The following is a 6,000-nucleotide window of genomic DNA, read 5'->3' on the forward strand; positions in this document are numbered from 1 at the left end:
ACTCAGCGGGCACAGAATGTTGTATGAGGTCAGACTGGTTTGCAATGTCTAAATAACAGTATGCGAATTTAAGCTTATTTAAATAAGAGTATTTAGAACATAATACATGCTCCAAAAGCGTTAATCCTTCACTGGCTGCTATTTGAAACGCATTCATAAATGACACGTAATAGAGACTTATGCAGCTAGATTTTATGCTTCACCATACATTGCAGTCAGGAAAATAAATCAATTTTCTTTAACACCTCTGGATAAAGTTCTTCTGTGGAGCAGGTTTCAGACCTCTGCATACAGCGCCCTTCTTCTACAATATTTGCAGACAGGGCTTTATCACTCGAGTTGTACAGAACAAGTGTGCATCGGTCCATGAAAATAATCAGTAGTGCTGTTTTTCTATGCATAGTTTAATCAAGAGCACTTAAAAGATGCGGTTTTGGAACGGCATAAATTTAGGCAGAGAACTTAGTCTCAGGACGAATCTGTTGATGCTTTTGTGACTGCACTAAGAGAAGTGGCTAAATCTTTTGACTTTGGAGTATTGAAAACTGACATGTTAAGAGATCAACTTGTGGAAAAATGTGCACATAAGAGACTATAAATTGCTGCAGGAGGAAGGCCTGACTTTAAGAAGAGCTCTTACAGTCGCTAGAATTCATGAAGCAGCTCAAGCAGAATCAAGAATGCTTTCTGACCACAGTGACAAAGTGACACTGAACGGGGCGCTCGCTCAAACTTTACAAACAAAAGCCGAGCAGCAGGACACAGTCATGCTAGAGAAATAGAAGAACAGGGGACGGCTGACATTACATGTTACAGGTGCGGACTAACAACGCACAAAGCAGATGAATGCGGAGCGTGAACAGCAAAATGTCTACACTGCAAGAAAACAGGACATTGTGCACGTCTGCAGAACATCACGTCCGAGTTTAAGGACAAGTATCCCTTTTATTGTTGTTGCTGCCTCCGGTTTACATTTGGCGATGTAAACCAGATTCAGAAAAAAATAATTTGAACAACCTTATTCCCATGCTTACTCGAAGGCGCGGTGGCCAAGTGGTAAGGCGTCGGTCTCGTAAACCGAAGAGCGTGGGTTCAAACCCCACCCGTGCCTGTTTCATTTGTCACCGCTTTCCTTTAGTTTCAAAGTCTTAAAAAAACTCGCAATGTAGGGATCTCAATAGTAAGAGAACATAACTTTCGCCAGTGATTAGTATTCTTCCATATCCTGCCTTGTTTTTAAGTCGACAAAGCTTATCTCTCTTCACACCCACCTTCCGAATGATCGCTTCAGTATTGGGAAGGAACGTGCGCTTAGTACAGCCCCCGACTCCATGGTCTGATCACAAACAGATCTGGTGAGCTGTCAGTCCAGGTTGGAAGTAACGTTTGAAAGCACTAAAAATCTGACTTAGGAATGAGAAGACCATGTTTTTTTATACGAGTAAACGATAAAATAATATACTGCCTGCAAGACTATGTCAAGTTCAAGTTCAAGTCCAAGTTTATTGTCATTATACTCATACACAGGTATATGGTATAACGAAATGCTATTTAGCTAGCTCTCGGACATAAGTAGTACAAAGAAAAAAACACAACATCAATACAATTGTATAACAAAAGAAAGACAACAGCCGATGTGCAAAAAACAACAACAGGCAGTGTGCAAAACAACAAAAAGGTAACAGGTTATGTGCAAAAACATGCATCAAAAGAATGAAATAAAGGGATAGAAATGAGGGGATTGAGCTTTTGACATGTATGGTAGAAGTAGATTTTCAATGTGTGTTTGGGTTTTTGGTAAGAAAGAAGGCACTGTGAGGTTCAGATCATAGGTGAGAGGTGAGGAGAGAGTGAGAGAGGCTGGGAGTTTAATAGTTTGATAGTGCGGGGGTAAAAACTGTTTCTGAGTCTGGTAGTCCGGACCCGAATGCTCCGGTACCGTTTTCCATGTCATGCTAAACGCCACAAATTGTGTTCGTCCAGTCGTATCAATCGTTCTAAAGTTACGGAAAATCGGATGCGACTGGTGCAATCAGTACCCATTTTTTCAGGATAGTCAAGCGGTTTAAAACAGTAAATTCACAGCTTCGTGTCTTTTAAGCTTTGTGTTTCGATCTCCAAATAGAGGCACGGGTTCAAATCCCACTCCCGACAATCAGGCGTTTTACCCTGTCTTTTTTACCTGCCTTTACACTGGGAGTACGAGGAAAACGGAGAAACTGCTTAGCAAAAACATAACGGACAGAAAAAAGCTTTGTAAACACGTGAATATGATTAGCAGCAGTAAGGCATGCATTCAAATGTTTAAGGCTTATTTATAACAGCAGCAGAAGAAAGGTGCAGCCTTTGTGAGAATTCACGGGTTTTTATGCTGCTTGGACTTCTTTCAAGCCTATGAAGTGACCCCCGTTTTATTTTCATTTTCAAACTTCAGAACCGAATAACAAAAAGGTTTCATGTGTGACAGCATTCCGTTGCAAATACCGTTTCCACGATGTATTCAGCGACGGGAATGAAATGTTTTAGTGCTGGCTCAAATCCGAGGAATTTCAGAAAAACCTGGAAAAGCAACGCCGCTTTAAAAAAATCTAAAGCGTGTAGTCAGCTCTTTTATCTCGGGCAGTTCATTCCAATACGATGTTTCCGCAGAATAAATGAAATGCCGAACTCCAAACATGTTGTTGCCATTATTGTTACTCCTGCTGCTGTAGTTTTAAGCTTTAATCAGTGGGTATGTAATGTTGTAAAAGGGCTGGACTACTTTGTTCAGTCCAAATTCCACTATGTGAATTTATGCTTTTTTAATATAAGCATTAACAATACAATGCGTGCTCAAAAACCGTTACTTATTAGCTTAAGAAGCGGCAGTGTTTTGACAAATTGTGGTATTCGAACAGAAAATGCTGAAGTGTTTAATACTTGCTTGTGAGCAGATCTCCCTCGATTTAGACAAACTCTTGTTCGGCCGATGATTTCAGATCAAAATCTGAATCAAGTGGAAAGAAAGCTGAATTACGCTGGGTACTGGGTATCACTGTTACGCCATCAGGTCATGCTAGGAGGATTGGGGGGATCAAATTGACACAGAGGGACCCAATGTGGGGGCTGAACCCACAGTTCTGAGATTAAGAGATTCTTGCTCTATGGACTGCGCCTATATAACTCTTGTGCTCCAGCAGTAATGTTTCTGGGTGTAGATGAACATGACATTATAGACTGACAGCAGGAACACGTGGCCCACAGGCAGTGACAGTATCGCTATATTTGGCTGCAGTATATTGTGTTGAGAGCAGCATTAACTTTCCTGCAGAGATGGGAGTGCCTTTAATACAGCTCTTTCAATCAGACAGAGTAACAGGAACTGACCTGAAGTTTCGGCTGTGGATCCATCTCCACATGGGGGACAGTAAAATAGCGATGAAGTAATGTTTCTGGGTGTGGATGAACATGACATAATAGACTGCCAGCAGGAACACGTGGCCCACAGGCAGTGACAGTATCGCTATATTTGGCTGTAGTATATTGTGTTGAGAGCAGCAATATCTTTCCTGCAGAGATGGGAGTGCCTTTAATACAGCTCTTTCAATCGGACAGAGTAACAGGAAGTGACCTAAAGTTTCAGCTGTGGATCTATCTCCACATGGGGGAAAGAGACAGTAAAATTGCGATGAAGAAACAGAAAGATTTGTGCTCGCTGCAAAGTAGGAAAGAGGTGGTCACATAAAACAGCTTGGTGATAATTTGCAGCGACAATTTTATGTTATTTAGTACACGGATTTCTCTTCATGTTCCTTAAGATGTGTAATTTGTATGTTGGTTGTATGAGAACAGTTTCTCCTAAAGTCCTGTCAATTGACAGTGGAGAGCTAGCTGGTGCACATCTTCAAGAAGACTCTCTTTAAGGCGATTACAAGTTTCTCGAACAAATCTGTGTCATATTTTTAAAATAGTTTAGCTAATGAGCAACGAGAGTACAAATAAATTCTCCCACCCTCCATTTGAAGATGAAACTCCATGTGCGAGTCAAAGTTTCCTTGAAGCTACTGATGTTCGTCATTATTGGACATTCCCGGTGATATTGACTAAGAAGCTCAATTTTTACGTGTTGTAGTTCAACATGTGCAAAACATTCGTATCCCCTGCAAATATCGGCAAGGTCAGTGATATTCTCAACAACTTGTGCCATTGCAATTCGTGCGATTGGTGCCATACTTTTTCGAAATGTATACTGACATGCCAGGATCAGAGGGTCATATTTAAAAAACTGGTGCATTAAAATTTCTTGTACTTCAGGATTTTGATAGTCTGTTACATTGTCTTTCACACGTCGGTGTTAGAACTGTGAGACATTTTCATAATCGGGGGGAAGGCCGTAGCAATAAGCAGAAAGTACAGTCACCTTTTCCCAGTGTAAGTCCGTGTTGTGGTGAGTTTTTAAAATTGGTTTGCGATTTTCTGAAATATATTCCATACAAAAATATAATTTGGACAGTCGCTATTTATTTGGATATTCCTTTTCAGTGAAGATGTCTACAGTATTCCAGCCGGATTAGTACTGATCGAAGAGAGCCATCTACAGGCGAAAGGCGACATAACATCACAGCAGCACCATTTAAGGTGGAACGAAAAACACGCATAAGAAGCTGGCGAATAAGAAGCTAACTTAAGCCTCGTAGCAGACCCTTGGAGGCACGCTCAAAATAATCATCTTTCCAAGTACTTAAGAGTCATATTTAGATCGCTTTACTGCAATTTTATTTGATTGATGGGAGATGTGAAGCCATCGAGCCTGTACTGCACTTTCACATTGAAATTGAAGCCATTTCTCATGCTTTCTCTCAGTTTCGGGGCTGCAATTGAGTGTAAAGGAGGCGACTTGAAATTGAAACGTGTAATCACCTTACAGAGGGTCTTCACGACGGGGTGCGTCAGCTAGTTCTCCATTATTGTCAGTTTACTGGACTTCTGAAGAAACCTATCTACAGCGAAGATACAAACTGCACAGTTTAAGGCACATGAAGAGAAATCTGTTTGCTGATTGACTCAAAAAATGTCGATACAAATAATCTGCCAGGCTGATTTACTTGTCTGACCACCTCCCTCAGTTCCCCTTTGCTGTTAGCACAATTCTTTCAGTTTCTTTTCTTGTATTTTCCTTGCTATTTTAGTGTTCCCCATGTATAGATGGATCCACAACCGAAACCGTTTTCACCCTGTGTTTCTGCAGCGTCAGTCTGTATGAGGAGCACGACTTGCACAGCTCCAGTGGCGCAATCGGTCAGCGCGTGGTACTTATACAGCAGTGCACAGCGGAGTCATGCCGAGGTTGTGAGTTCAAGCCTCACCTGGAGCAGCGTCTTTAGCTACTGAAAGCAACTGTCAAGTTTAGATATTATTAGGTATTTGATGGAGATAAATTAACATTAAACGAACAAGTAAAGATTTATTTCGAGTCACAATCAAAGAAGGCTCCACAGCTGAAACGTTGTGTTTACTTCTATTTTCAGCATGGAATAAACCTATACTTTTCCATTTGCAGCCCACGCATGCTGTGATGCAGCTCCCTACTTAAATTACTATCAGCTGTGTACCTGTACACAAATATATGAGAGAGGTCTACTGAGACAAGAGGAGCACTGAAGACTTGATAAAGCTCTCGCATTAGATTCTGTGTTTATGTTGTTCCCCAGATTTGTTTTTAATGTTCTTTCTCTTTTGAAGTTGTTGCGTTTGTTTTTTTTTCTGATTGGTAGCTACAACGGGTCAGTTGCAACAAACTGGCTGCTGAAATTTGTCAGCAGCTCTGTAGCAAACCTGTTCTCAATTGCAACAAACCTAAAATAACAGCTGCTCCCCATTAGATGTTACTAAAGTAGGAGACTAAGCAGACGAAGTGGAACAATAGATTACATTGGAACTGTCCTGAATGTAGTGGAAATAATATCGTCATTAAGTAATGAACAATTGCTTTCCAGACACTACAATTATTCACAAGGAATT

At 40.9% G+C, this 6,000-nt stretch overlaps 2 non-coding genes across 2 annotated transcripts; both read left to right on the forward strand.

The window, feature by feature from the left end:
• Positions 1-1,039: 1,039 nt before the first annotated feature.
• On the forward strand, positions 1,040-1,111 carry trnat-cgu (transfer RNA threonine (anticodon CGU)). Its single transcript has one exon. It is a non-coding gene; the product is annotated as a tRNA-Thr (tRNA).
• A 4,148-nt stretch (positions 1,112-5,259) lies between these two features.
• trnai-uau (transfer RNA isoleucine (anticodon UAU)) lies at positions 5,260-5,353 on the forward strand. Its single transcript has 2 exons — positions 5,260-5,297; positions 5,318-5,353. It is a non-coding gene; the product is annotated as a tRNA-Ile (tRNA).
• The last annotated feature ends 647 nt before the right edge of the window (positions 5,354-6,000 follow it).

This window comes from Lepisosteus platostomus, chromosome 5 (assembly GCF_059453375.1).
Source record: "Lepisosteus platostomus isolate fLepPlt1 chromosome 5, fLepPlt1.hap1, whole genome shotgun sequence".
Lineage (NCBI taxonomy): Eukaryota > Metazoa > Chordata > Actinopteri > Semionotiformes > Lepisosteidae > Lepisosteus > Lepisosteus platostomus.